The sequence below is a fragment of the Battus philenor genome, unplaced genomic scaffold (assembly GCF_028537555.1).
Source record: "Battus philenor isolate CCGP_79_NKW_IND1 unplaced genomic scaffold, ilBatPhil1.0.hap1 SCAF_23, whole genome shotgun sequence".
Classification (NCBI taxonomy): domain Eukaryota; kingdom Metazoa; phylum Arthropoda; class Insecta; order Lepidoptera; family Papilionidae; genus Battus; species Battus philenor.
In genome coordinates this window covers 9,171,649-9,186,833 of record NW_027181686.1, presented here as the reverse complement: position 1 = coordinate 9,186,833, position 15,185 = coordinate 9,171,649, and positions in this window count along the sequence as shown.

Sequence of the window (15,185 nt, the reverse complement as noted above, 5' to 3'; positions counted from 1 at the left end):
ATTAATAATAAATAATAATAATATAATAAAATTAAAGGTTACAGTTACAAACTTGGGAGCGCAATGTTTATAAATGTGGGTAACCGATAGCTTGACGGTAAAAGCTCATACTAGACAATGTCCTTAAAAGATAAAGATAAGATACGTTTATTCAACATCAGAACTTCTAACAGAAATCTTACTGATCGTCAACTTATAAATTATTTATTTTTTAATTCGTTTCATTTTTGTCTCTGCTTCGCAAGGTGTTATAGTTGTAGAGAAAAAGCAGGAAGAAACTCCACAGCAATCCTTTAATATTTACATATAAATCCTACAGTAAAATTTTTTAGAATACAGGTTGTTGTAATTTCGTTTCAATAAAAAATCACAAATAAGTACGTGGGTTTTGTGTATATGTATGTATTAATAAATACCTTTTTGTATGTAAATATATACAAAAAATAGAAATATATATAAGGCATTAAAAATTGTAATTGTTAATTAAAAATGAAGACAAACGTAAATGCTGCATGCGCAGATGCTTACTTCATCAGAACACGCAAGAGGAAAACCTTTATTCGACACTCGAACAGAATCTTAATTTTTCTAATTCTTTTATTTGCTATTAAAACTAAATCGTGACGACCATCATGTAACTCGTGTACCGTCACCGAAATTTCAATTTGGTTGAGGAACGTCATTGCTATTGATACTGATAAACGTTATTCGCATGGGACATAGTAAATTTGCATATAACGGGTGATTACCGTGTTATTGCGCGAACGCAGTCGAACAGAACTCATGTCGTGTTTGTGTAATCTACAATTCAAATGAAAGAATTATTTATTCAATATACGGTGGATTATATCTCTTGTTACCGTGAAGTTGAGTCTACCAGTCTGTTCGGATGAAATACCTCAGACTTGAGAAGAACGAACGAAAGAAACAGAGAGACTAAGTTTTTTATAATAATATGAAATTACATATTTAAGAAGCATTGAAATGATCTTGAGGCGAAATGAAGATATTTACAGTGTATTAACCTAGCACACAAAAGTTCTTTCACACTTTTTAAATCTAGTAACAGAAGCCTTATGAATATTTTCTAGAATCAAATTGTAAATGCATACATATACATTGCCCATAGAAAGGCTTGCTTTTAATAAAGTCGATGAATTCAAGCTTTTGGCACAAAAAATTTGTTTTTGTTTCTCGTATTTATATTGCGTACGTCGCTGGGAAAATCGGTATTTTCTTACGACTACATTGAGAAGCAACAGTTATTATATTAATTTCTTTAAATTTATTTCTTGAAAACACTTTACGACTTAAATTGTAAATAGCACAAGTAGTTTTTCCAGCAGTAAAAATATTATAATTTGTTGAAACAATTGCATTAAATCCATAAATATATTTTTAGTTCAGTCTTTATTTACAATTGAAATATTAAAAGTACTTTATGCGGTATTGGAATATAGATTATTTACGTCAATGATACTTAACCTTTTTTATTGATCCCACTGATACATGCTAGTCATTTTGCGGGTCAAAAAAATAATGAAAGAAAATTTAGTAATGGTTCCTTTGTTTTTGCAATAATTACGAATTAAATGAATTATTTTTACACTTAATACTTTTTATGTTTCCTGCTTTTCAAACGACCTGCGTTTCTTTAATTTTGATCATTTATAACGTCGCTTTTCCCTATATTTTTTAATTTTCATTTATTTTTAATAGCCAACAGAGAACATAGTTTAAAATATACGTATGTTAACATGATTAGTTATTACAATCGTTAAACATTCTTTATATTCTAATCTCTAATTACAGATGGAGATAACAAGACTACTTCTTCTTTTCTGCTGATGGACGCCTACAAGGCACAGACCTCCCCCCAAAGATAGCCACGGGGACAGGCACCGGTCGCATCCAGCGACTGCTCGCGACCATAAATCGTCGGTCTACCTAGTGGACCTACTCATGACGCGTTTGCCGACTTGTGGTCACCACTTAAAAACCTTCCAGCCTCAACGGCTACTACCTACACTTCAGAGGAGCAATTCTTCGAGCTACGTCATTGACCTTGGTTCTTCTACGGATCTCCTCATTTCTAGTTCGACTATATTATATCAATAAGTTATTTTTCTTTTTCTTCCTTTCTTCTTTTTATGCTTTTCTTTTCGTCCCGCAGCTAATGAAGATAATAATTCTCTTTAAGTATTTTGAGATTTGTTTATTAATTCACTTGGGCATAGATTATTTCTGTATTTTTTTATTATCAGTAGTGGAGCCGGGAGTCGCCGGGGTACGGAGTACATAAAGTACAATATTTTAAAAAATTTAGGCTATCAATATCATTGTGAAATTATCAAAATCCATATTGAACAACTTGTATTCGTATGTTGATAAAAATTGACGTAAAATTGCAAATTAATTATTTGTAGAATCTGTAAAAAAATTCATATCTGGGGAAACTAAGAGAATCGTGATCATTTTGCTGGACATAGACTTCTTTATAGATTTACTAGGGGACGGATTGAACACGATCTTATAAAGTCGTCTGTCCACCTTGTGGATGGTCGACTTATGATGTGCTTGCCGGTGCGTGGTCACTACGTGGTCTTTACAACGTTAGGAGAGAGGGTACAGTGAAATAATGTACATGCGGATCCAGATTAGTCCCCTCAGTTCATCCATTAGTTTCTCTATGATCGTATTCTTCAACGTTTATGAACAGAGGTGAGCTATATATAAATATATATACATATATATATATTTATATATATATATATATATAAGAGTGATATATATATATAATGAGTCAAGGGTATTAATAAATATATATATATATATATATATATATATATATATTTATTAATACCCTTGACTCATCAAATCACAGTTCTTAAACACATTAGTATTGCTCTACATTAGGCACTTAGTCGTAATTATGAATACCAAATTATTACGTAATAATTTTCAATTAATATTGCCACATCTCATATTTCTATTGACTATGGCGTAAAATAGTTTTACATAAAAATTAAATTAAATATCTTATTTTAATATAATATTTTTAAATCGGACATAACTTTTACTGCATTTTAGATGAACGTTACATTACTCTAAGTATTCTACGATATATGGTTTAGTACCTCGCGATAACGACCAAGCTAAGTGGCAAGCCGATGCGTTCTTTTTACGGCTTGTCTGGACGCGTCATCCAAAAGAACAGCGGAAGCGAGCAACTGCTTGTCACACACCGATTATGACGTAGTTAGACGAAATACCAATGACGTCAACATGATGATTTCTAGAATCTATTGTAATTGATAATTGGCTGCATAGAAGAGTATTACAAACGGAAAATTATTTTTTTTAGTAGAAAATAAATCGTAAAATATGTTGATAATTTAGAAACAATTATACAATCGTAACGGTTTTTCTTCTTGTTTTTCTTTTTCCAATAGCCACCCAAAGCCTCCTCTAAAGATCGCCACGATAAACGGATTTAGGCTGCCCGCATCCTGCGACTTCTTGCAACCATAACTAGATCGACTCTCTACCTAGTGGAAGACACTACTATTATACTTTACACACCGCGTCTACCTGCTATTAGTGGCCACTCGAGATCCTTTTCCCCCAACAGCCATCTTCGAGCAATTATTCGAGCTGACGCTCTTCTCCTATTCGAGCTGACCTTGGTTCTTCTGCGTATCTTTACATGATTTTTCTGTAAAAATTTTATATGAAAAAATAATTTATTTTTACGCTATTGGGCTATATGACATTCATTTCTTTTAATTTTATTGGTATTTAAATAAATATAAATACACGGAAAAAACCGCTGTAACTATCGCGGTTGTCATCAATTTAATTTAATTTTTTGTTTGGTACTATAGGACCAATTGCGTAAACTCATAAAGATGGAAAGGTTTTAAAAGGACACAGAGGACAAAATAAAAAGTAAAAATGATGCAACGCGGAAAATTACTTTTGGCATTAAGTCAACCTTCTAGACCAAAGAGACACTTAAAGAGGAATAAGAATACCATGTCTACATGGCGAGAGTAAAGTAATTATTATATTTTTTGTCATCTAATGAATTGCAAATGACAGTCACGATATAAAAAAACGCAGGATTTATAACTAAATTTTGTAAGTAAATATCTAAAATTATCTTTGTTTTAACAGTGGAATTTAATATTCTGAAACGAAGAAAAGCTGGAACTCACGAATGAATTTCCGGATTCCGAATTAGAAAATTGATTGAACTTTCGTATTAGATATTCTGATGTGAATTCGATAAGGTTTAGTAAATGGACAACGTTTCTATCACTCGGACCGGACCCGCATATGAGCTTTACTTTTCCGCAAACGTAATAAAAGAATGGATGTTTTATATGCCTGTATATGTTACTCTTAAAGAAAATAAAGAATGGGTGTCTTATTTAAAAATCATAAGATAAACATCAATCTCAATTGAAAAATTTCGATAAATTGTTAATTTTAGATGACCATAAATAACTTAAGAAATTAAAAAAGCCCAGGGAAATTTTACGCCCTTTCGTACAAGAATATACAAATTTAATAAATTTTTATGAGCATTTGTTAAAAAAGGCGAAAAAAATTAAATAGCCCAGTAAAGAACTATATCAAAAAAACTTATTTCTACAAAATTAATTGTTAATGTAACTGCATAAAGAGCACCTTTAAAAAGTAAATATATTATTCCTATTGCATACGTGCTAAATACAAGAAGTTTCGTAAAATATTTTTTTTTTTGGCATTCCACACAACAACAACCCAGGCAACACTCGGTTTGGTGGCCAGGCTTGCCCGCCCCTTGATCCGTCGTTGTACCATAGCTAAAAAAACTGTAATAAGACAGCAGCTATTAGCATATGTCTTTTATAATTTTTATATAAGTCGTAAACACATCACAACTACTATCAACCAAATAAATGTATTTGAACACCGCCTGCGAGTAGTAAGATTGTCAGTTTTCTACAGAATTCATTTTGGGAATGTTCTGCGGAATTTCATGACCAACCCCGTTTCTCTCTAGGACGAGACGGCTCACTATCACCCATAAAAAAAAATATTAGTTCATAGAACAGTGGTAGCCCGACGATAGAGGACTACGACTTGCGATCTAAAGTTGCGGGTCTTTGTTCATTAATAATATAAGATCGTCACTGCTTACAAAGATGTTTCTAAAAGATGGGTAGCGGGGAACTCTACCCACCATAATATCACACACACTACGATTATGGCATATCCCTACATAGATATCCTTAGAGCAGGCCAATGCCTTGCAGTGAGCATCTAAGGGCTAAGACGACATTGTTTAATAGCGATTTTTTTTTCATATATATTTTATGCAATAAATATATTAAAATAGAAGCATCCGATACTTTGCCGATGTTAAGTCACTTTTGCAAGGTTTCTAGTGCGACGTTAATTTCCACTGCAAAGCATGTGTGAGAATAATTATTTCATACACCGATAACACCGTAACGTGCGTAGTTATTGAGGTAATGAAACCTTCATCTTCAACTTCATAGTTCAATAATTAATATATATTTTATTTCATTTCATATAAAATTAGTTTACGTATTATAACCAACTGATATACAGGGTGATTGGAAATATTCTCTCATTTTTTGATATAATGCTATAAAGCCTTTCTACCGGTGAAAAGTGCCTAATCTAAAGATTGTTTCATTTTTTATTTTAATGGCAACTGGTCTGTTACTTCTGATAGTTCAAAGTAAGCAGGGACAGATAGTAATAATAAATATTTATAATATAAATGAATACGAATTTCAGTACCAATTTTCCTTATTATATTAATCATTACGATATTTATTATTTTTGAAACTATTCATTTATGAATATTTATATAAAACATAAAATAGATAGATAACATCGTGTTTTAATTTTCTGATTATATTCGTAAGTTGTTTTAACAGTAACGCTTCAAAGATTAAATTCCCGACAGGCAAATACTCTGAGCGATTTTTATTACGCTGATTTTCATTACGTCGCATAAAGTAATCTATTCTCAAGATTCTTTAACTTAAACAAACAAAATTTAACCAGCTGCGTTTAATAAATAATTTTCTTTAATAAATTGATTTACTTTCTGATTTACTCATTATCAACAAAGGACAACAGGGAACACTTGTCTATGTATTAAGAAGAAAACCAGAAGAACCCAATTTCATAAAAACTAAAATCAGACTCTGTTGTCCTAAATAGCATCCTTTATTATAATGCCACAAGAGTTCCAAATTTTTTTGTTAATTTGGGAAGAGCTAACAATAAACCCAGATTTTTGAGGTTTTTTACAATATCCCCGATACATCAATAAAGCAATTTCTTCCCATGCCTCGTTCCAAGATCGATTGGAAGCGGCCTGCATTCAGCATCTTCCAGTTACTTACTACTACTACTGCTACTACAAACAAGGTAGTCCGTCCACTTTGTGGGTGAACATCCTACGCTGCGCTTGCTGGTTTGTGATCTCCACTCCAGAACATTAAGTCAACAGCAGTCATCCATTCTGCGCCCTTTATGGCCTAACTATCTCTACTTCAACTTTCCAAGCAACTTGGTGCGATTCTTCATTACCTGACAGTATGTTGTGCGACCCTATACAGTTACGCAATACAAGGTGGTAATTCAATATAGAAGGCATAAAAAATAAAATATAAATATTTAGATGCAAGGACACCTTTTTTGTTTCATAAATTTATTTCATTTCACTATTCGATAGTAATCTAGAAGTTAGAATAACATACACATGTCGTATTTAATAGCTTAACTCCGTAAATGTCAATTTGTTTTAAGTTGATAATTTCTTTACACGTATTATAATTTATGTAATATAGAGTCAACAGTAATTTTTTAGCAGACTACGAATGCAGATACGTTTGCATAAAACGACGCTCTAACGACCAGTTCTTGTAAATAAAAACCGTATAAAAGAATTATTTTTTAAGGTATTTAATTTCGTGTTTATCGTTCAGTTGTAATAAATAATTAATCAGACTGAAGTAGCAGTGGGCGGGGCACATCGAACCTTAGGTCGTTGGGGCCAAAAGATTCTTCAGTGGCGACCTCTACGTAGGCGCGGTGCGGATACGCCTCCCACTAGGTCATCGGGGCGATCGTTGAGGCAGGTCTAAGCACCGATGATCAGTGGGACTGAAAGGTTCTTTAGTGGCGACCACGAACCTTTAGATGTAGATAGGGGTCCAGATAATTTGGGCAGAGCAAGACTGACCGTCATAGAGGTCCGTGGGAGACGCCTTGGCTTATGCCTTACAGTGGGCGTCTATCGGCTGACAAAATAATGATTAATAACCATTTTTAAATCACGAGATGAATGTCCTTTTGAATTACATGTTCCTTTTTTTCTTCAATATCCTTTCTCTCAAAGTAAAATGTTATTTCCCTTTTACGTTAGGGTTAAAATATTCTGATAGAAATATTAACATTCAAGGCGAGTGTCGTACCGAGATGTGCTTTAAATATTACTTAGGTATTCATGAACACACGTGTGTTCACAGCACAATAGTGCTTCAATTTTAGACTCTATTGCTTTAAAGCAAGGTCATATTAGCATTTGTAAAGTTTTAGACTTTAAAAATACGTACAGACGGAGATACAGACGGTGTCGTTAATATATAAATTTCGATTGTATTTCATTTGTTTTTCCCCGGATTTATTATTCGTGAGTAGGGCGACGGAGTGGTTAAGGATAATGTTTGTTGAGATGTTTCCTGTTGATTAACTTTGCTATGACCTCATATACTATTGTGTAAAATTGAATGGTTTTATTATACTAATATAATATTATTATTTTTATTTATAATATACGAGCTGGTAGAGACGGCGTGGTCAGGCGCCTCTAAAAGTAAATTCCCTGCATAGTTAAGAATCGCGGAAAGTTTCCAGTAACAAGCGGGCAGCCTTAGACCGATCATCGCGGCGATCTTTGGGGGAAATATATGGCTTGCAGTATGACCACATAGTACCGTATGACGAAGGATGAAACGTGTCTGTGTTAATTTCGAAGCACATTTAGGCGTCACATATTTGATTTATTAAACATAAACGAATTGAAATTTTGGCGATAGACAACGCATTGACTCACCTTTTCACCGAAAATGTTTATAGAGATTAGTTTTTACTTTCACCGAAAAGAGGGAGAGGAGTCGGTACCTAATCAAGTTTTACTACTACTGCGGTAGAAGCCCGTTCCAGCAGTAGCAGCAGTGCTAGCTCAGTGGTAGAGGACTGATAATTGTGATAGTTGGTAGCGAGTTTGATTCATGCAATCTTATATAATTTACACTTTGTATATTAATTATATAGGATATCGTTTGCTTACAAACAAGTTTACAGAAGATGTTCAGCAACGTCCTCTGCGTATTGCCACGAAGGATCGCCAACCCGTCGATGATGCGAGGCGATTATGGTATTCTCCCCCATAGATGTCTCTGAGAGAGGCAAATGTGTTACAGAGGGCAGCACTTACGACGAGTCTATTCTAGAAATGAGTTGATGGTAGCTGTTGACAGGTCCAAAATCTACAGCAGTTTGTATAGAAACATCGCTGTTATACCTCCCGCTCCTGCCTCAACTGTATATAAACTCATTATGAATCTATTCTTTGTTATTTTATTGACTGGATCATAGTACATGTTTATTTTAGTTGTGGAAGCTTCAGGAGTATTTATTTCCCAGGGAATAGTAAAAATTAGTACACATTGCAATGTTCGTAAAAGAGAGAAGTTCGATGTAAACGTTTCGTATGTATCTTTTATAAGTGTCCAGTTAGTAAGTACGTCCTGTACTAATGTACACCCTCTGTAGTGTAAGTAATTATGATATGTGTACTATATTATAGTCATTATATATTAAATAACAATTCGTGTAATTACAAATGAAAACGCTAGTTATATGCGCAGCCTTGAAATAACACGTTTTTTTTAAAATTAAAATTTAATAGGTGCAAAGTCGAGTCTGATCTTATCGATGCCTTATAACGTTTTATATTTTTATACTTTTACAATAGGATCCCAGATAATGTTTATGAAACTTCCATTGCTAGATTTAAAAAAAAATCTCTGAAAACATTTGTGATAATGGTTACTACAGTGTAAATGACTTCATAGTAGATATTACACCTTGAAAATGAGGTGATTGCGTTCAAAATATTTCGATATTTATTAAATATATAATTACAAATAATTAAAAATATATTTATAAACCTGCTGAGTTTTGTTCCCCTTATTTCTCAGATCTGTAGCATATAATATATGAACAGCTGATATATTCAGTTTGCGGTTAATATGAGATGTAATCTATCATATTTTGAATAAAGAATTTTCGAATTTGAATTAAAAAAATTGAACATAGTATACGAAAACGTTACTATGATTTAAAAGATGATCAGAAATTTATCTCAAGTGCTAATTAAATAACTCGCTACGTACATATAATAGAATACTTAGTACCATTACTTATTGATATAATTACTCTGAACTCCGCGATGTAGGTTGGCTAACCTAATGCAAAGACTAGAGTACTACAAGAGTACAGAGTACGAGAGTACAGAGTACTACGAGAGTAATAACACATTTATACTATCTAATATAATATGTATCAAGAAAGACATGCCGGTCGATATCTCAATTATAATATTTTGATGTATATAAAAAAATTACATTAAAAAATGTACAACTTATTGGACAGTGATAACAAGGATAGAATATCCTTATCTCTTATTTCAATTATATGCAGGTCAAAATAATAATGTTTGTATTTAGTCGCACCTTCTGATAATTACGATTTTGTACGTATGGTATTAATCATATGTCTATCAAAAAAGAAACCATATAACGTCCACTACAAACTTCTGTCTCTTTCACTTTCCTAGATGCGGTTGAAAGAGCACTATGTTAACTGGCGACGAATATATGTTTTAGTATAGGTAAATCGTTGTGAAAGAAGCCGTCAAGGAGAAAAACTGTAGCATACCTTTCGCCGCCAAAATTATAAATTAATCGTTGTCTTAAATAAATTAATTTCCAAAGTCATGGTGTTTTTTAAAGAAATGACGTCATTGGTACAAAAAAGTTCACATAACTTCTGAGAATTAAGAGCTGGTTCCTCGTTAAACAACCGATACAGTAATTTTAAAAAGAATTACTGGCGTTTAAACGAATTTGAATTTTATTATTATGCTGACAATGTAATAAATTGTTTGCTATCATATTAGATGAAACCAGCACTGTGTTGGCGGAAGAATATAGTTTATTACAACGCATAAAGTTCTTCGAATGTAACCCACGCGAATTGATTGTTATTTGAGATCTCTATAAAATATTATAGTTCTGTAAAACGTTATTCTGTCAATAATGCCATCGAGTTTCATGCAATTCTACGTATTCTCTAACATCATTTAATACAAATTGGGTGCCTCGAAAAAAGTATTGAATAAGCTATACTAAAATCTAATACTTTAAAAACAATAAATTTTATACATTCTCATTATAATTAGTAACTCATTCTACAATACAATAAATTTTATAATTACGTTAAACAATTTATTTCTTATTTTTTAGATGATCAAGCTTGGAAATAATTTTCTCTAAAAACTATGTTAATGACGTTTATGAAAGTGATGAAAAAATAAATAGTTTGGTCTGTTCTCAGGCCAGACTGGATAGAAACCCTCTTATGTAGCTTTAAGATAGAAGATGTCATTATATAATATTATAGAGTTCGATAAAATCCCATTTTTTGTCAAATAGGCACAATTACTACTACACTACTACAGGCAGAATTATTATCACGAGAAATTTAAATTTTAGCTGTGACCGTCGAAGTAAAGCCTCTCAAGGCTGGAATAAACCAGAGCTGCCTCTTCCAACGTTGTTATTCTAGCGTACACGTAATTACTATAAGTAAAACAGGTGAGAAAGTAAGTAAATAAATGAAAATAAAGATATCTTATAAACATTTTTCTATATTCCAAATTTAAAAAATTCAGATGAACAGAGATATATTGTCATGTTTTTTTTTTCAGCTTTTAGACACCCACTGCAAGTCACAGGCGGGAGGCCTTTGATTACCATAATGAAGTAGTCTTTTATAAGAGTATTATTTAGACAGGAAATAAGCTATAATAGTCATAATATAAAAAAAATCAATGACAGTATGTTACTAATATCACAGTTTTTACAACACACTTTCTATTATGAGGTATGTCAGTACAATGTATGCATACTGATACATTAAATACTTGCAATTCGTCGAACACGTACAATATATTTATCAGAACATAACAAATTACAGTAAGAAAATCGAATGATTTATGAACGAATTTGGAGAATATATGTAACAGTATTGGCGTGTGTATAAATGTGACTTTGACAAATATTCAAACCAGTTTTATTCCGGCAATACATCAATTATTAAAAGAAGTATTTTGGATATTTGACGTATGTGTATTTGTCAATTGAATGAAAATTTTATTGAAATCAGGGCGGAATATCTCTAATATGCAGCGATCACGATGTTTTGGTTTTTATAAATTACAAGCTGACCCGATAGACGTGGTCTAGTCTAATATATAAAAGTCTTAGATAGTTAATTGAATATATAATTAATAAAAAAACAATAATAATTGAATATACTTGTGCGTGGAAAAATAATCTTTACACTTTTCCAATATAGTTGGATATTAACATTAATTTTGTTGATGCCGCAAATAATTAACCACTGTTTTTGCGACTGTCGACATTGTATATGCAATCGCACGGAAAATTGTATTTTTTTTTCAATAAGAACTTTTTACACAATATAAGGGATTTTTTTAAAAAAAGAACGATATTGGAAAAGCCATTTTTTGGTTCATTTCATTTAGTATACAGAACCTCTTTACTCCTTAAAGTTTACGATGGAAAACCTAAGTCTTTTACCGCTAGGCTACTATTTGTTATTACTTCTTTACAGCTTTTATGTAATGCAGTTATAAAAAGATATACGGAACTCAGGTACGGCCGCTGTAAAATTTTAGACCGTTAAATAATAACAACTCACTTGTCCCATTGCCACATTTGCACGTTGACATCGTTTATTCATTGACACTGTAAGATAAGTAGACATATTGTTTTACTACTTTCATCCTACTATCAAACAAAGTTCTCTGACAGACTTCGTGCTGTCAAAAGCCACTGTCACTGTTGCAGTTCAATATATTTTATAATTAAAAACTGTATTTGAGAGTAACAATTTTATTAAAAGAATTAATAACTTAATAACAAATAAAGATTATAATAAATTAACATTTTGAAAGAGTTTAGCAGTGATGTGATTGAATTTTCATTCCAAATGCTTTATAGGATATATAAGATATAGGAGAGGTGGCCAAGCTTCTTGATAACTATCAAAATTACTATTTTACGAAATTTTTAATTTTTCGAGAACCGTAAACATATGCATTTAAAAGTTATGCAAAATGAGATCAAGACACAGAAATACCTTGACATAAATAAAAGTAAAAAACATGTATATAATTGCAATGATTAAAAATTTATTAATTCTTTAAAATTTCGTGAACAATTGGTAACAGCACTTCTCTGTGATTGTTTCAGACGCTGGTTTAATACTGATCGGTGTTTGAATTTCACGACAATATTTTTAGTCTTAAATTATGATACAAAAATAAAAAGTTAAATCGGGTACATTTATCGGGAGCCACAATTATCTTTGAAATAGCCGCATGCTAGCCACCGCTGCTTTGTAGTATACAATATTTTTTGTTTCATCCTAATACGATATTCTTATATTTCGCACACTTTACAATTTTTACGCGTCATAAGAACCGGACTTCACCTTTAACAAAACAATAAAATTTGCGGTAACCAACACATTAGTCGAATTATTTTAGCTATCCCTTTTAACATTTTACTGCCAGAAATAATTGGCCTGTCGCTTCCTAATAAGAAAATAAATAGATGCAACATATTTAAATGGGATTAGTTTACTTGTGGATTAAAAGTTAAATAAATAAATAAGTTTTTGGTCAATACAAATACATGTAAGCGTTAGACTACAATATAAATTTGCCGCATGTAAACTTTCAAATGCTCACAGCTCATAGTTAACTATGAAATCAATATATTTTCTGACATTTTTCAAATTTCTGCACAATTTTCTAGTTTCTAATTACAATCTTTTTCAAAGTCATCAGTTAGTAATATAAAAATGAAATCGGTAAAAACTTTCCCCTGTTATTGGTGGCCAAATAAAACAAAGACAAATTTTAATATAAATACACATATGTAATACTCTTCAATTATGACAATAAACTTAGGTATTGTAACTTAGTAGATTCATCTTTGATAGAGACATGTTTGCATACTGTAACAGTGCTTATTATTCGTGAAGAAAAATAATAGGAGGAACAGAATCCATTAACAGACCCTATATAAACAACATTCTTCTTTGAATTACACACGAGTGGCGGATAAGACCTGAATGATCTCTCTAAAAAAAAAAAAACAAATAGTATGAATGTTTGTTCTCGTCGATGTTTCAACCCAGAAATGACCACTGCAAGGTTTCCCTCAAAAATATCTATAGGGGGGTATACTGTAATGGGAACGCTTCGCGATCGCAGTGTGGTATTATGGTACGCAGAGGACGCTGTTGCCCATCCTCTGGAAGCTTATTTATGAGCAGTCGCAATTCTTTATAATTAATGAACAAAGTATGACTTATGTAAGATTGAACTTCGGGAATCAAACGCGCGACTTGTAGTCGCTAGGCTTAGTCCTCTACCACTAAGCTACAACTGCTCTACTCTCGTAATAGGCTTATATAGACGTCAGGTCGTGCCCTCACAGGGCACGATGCACCGAACATTCATCACACTTATACTCGTGACACTGCGGCCGCGCCCGCCTAGCTCGCGTTCAAGTGAGGGCGGTCAGGAGAGACCCGTGTCGCTCCCGACTGTCGAGTAGTCCTCGCTTAGCATAACTTACACTACACCTCATTCACTACACTATATACCTACACGGATATCATCATGCGTAGCATCATCTTCATGCGTACGTCTTCGATGCAACTGGGATCAACGAGCATAAATATTTAGTCCGTGGAACATCTGTTTCCGCGGACTCGATTTCGATGAAACTACACAAAGCCTAAATCGGCTAGCATCACAACTTAAAGCACATCAAATACAATGTTTTATAAACTTAAACTGAAGATTAGTAAGATTTAAATACCTTTAGCAATAAGGATTTCATTGTAAACGTAACAATCTAGTTATGATATTTCATATACGCGATAAAATCTTTTTAATGTTTTTCCTTATTATTCTCAACGAAGACATGTACATTTGTCTTTGAACTCGCTAACCTCATGTTACAGTTATTCTAATATTAATATTATAACTGTAACACGAGGTTATCAACTCAACCCGAATTTTGTAATAAATAAAACTAGCAAAGTTGTAGTTATTGCAATAGCGTATTGCAAGCAGTAGGCAGGCGACTGCAACGTATATGTCTTAAAGTAAAATAAACATACACTACGCTACGAAGGTAAATAATAAGTTAAAAAAATGTACTAAATATTGCAGCAATATGTCAACAATAAGTATTAAATCTGAAAGTAATATCTTTATACAAATGGTTTTAAATATAGATCAATATTTAGCTCCTTTTGCCAAACACAGAGGCACTAATCGGTGTAACATAACTACTGAAGATGCCCCGTGGAGGGGTGAAACACGTGTTGAGTAATTTGGCGGTGGCGGTTGTGTGATTCGCATTGTTTGCCGCATACGCATTTATTAGCGGGCTGGCGGGCGGTGCATTTTGTTGCACGACTGCCGCCGCATGTGCGGTAGTGGCTAAATATTGGTCCTTTTCTTGCTTAGGATGGGCTTCCGCGAGGTAACGCCTGATTCCATTAAATATTTAAATATAGATCTAACAGGTTAGTATGATATACAAAATTATTGTTTATAGGTGAAAAATGTTGTATCTATTGTTCATTTGTGAGCAATAAGCTTTAAAGATTTGGGTTCCTATTTTAAAACAAGCAGTATAAAGTGATCACTTTGAAATATGTTTTTTTTTTTCTATTGGAATGCAACCAACCAATAACTT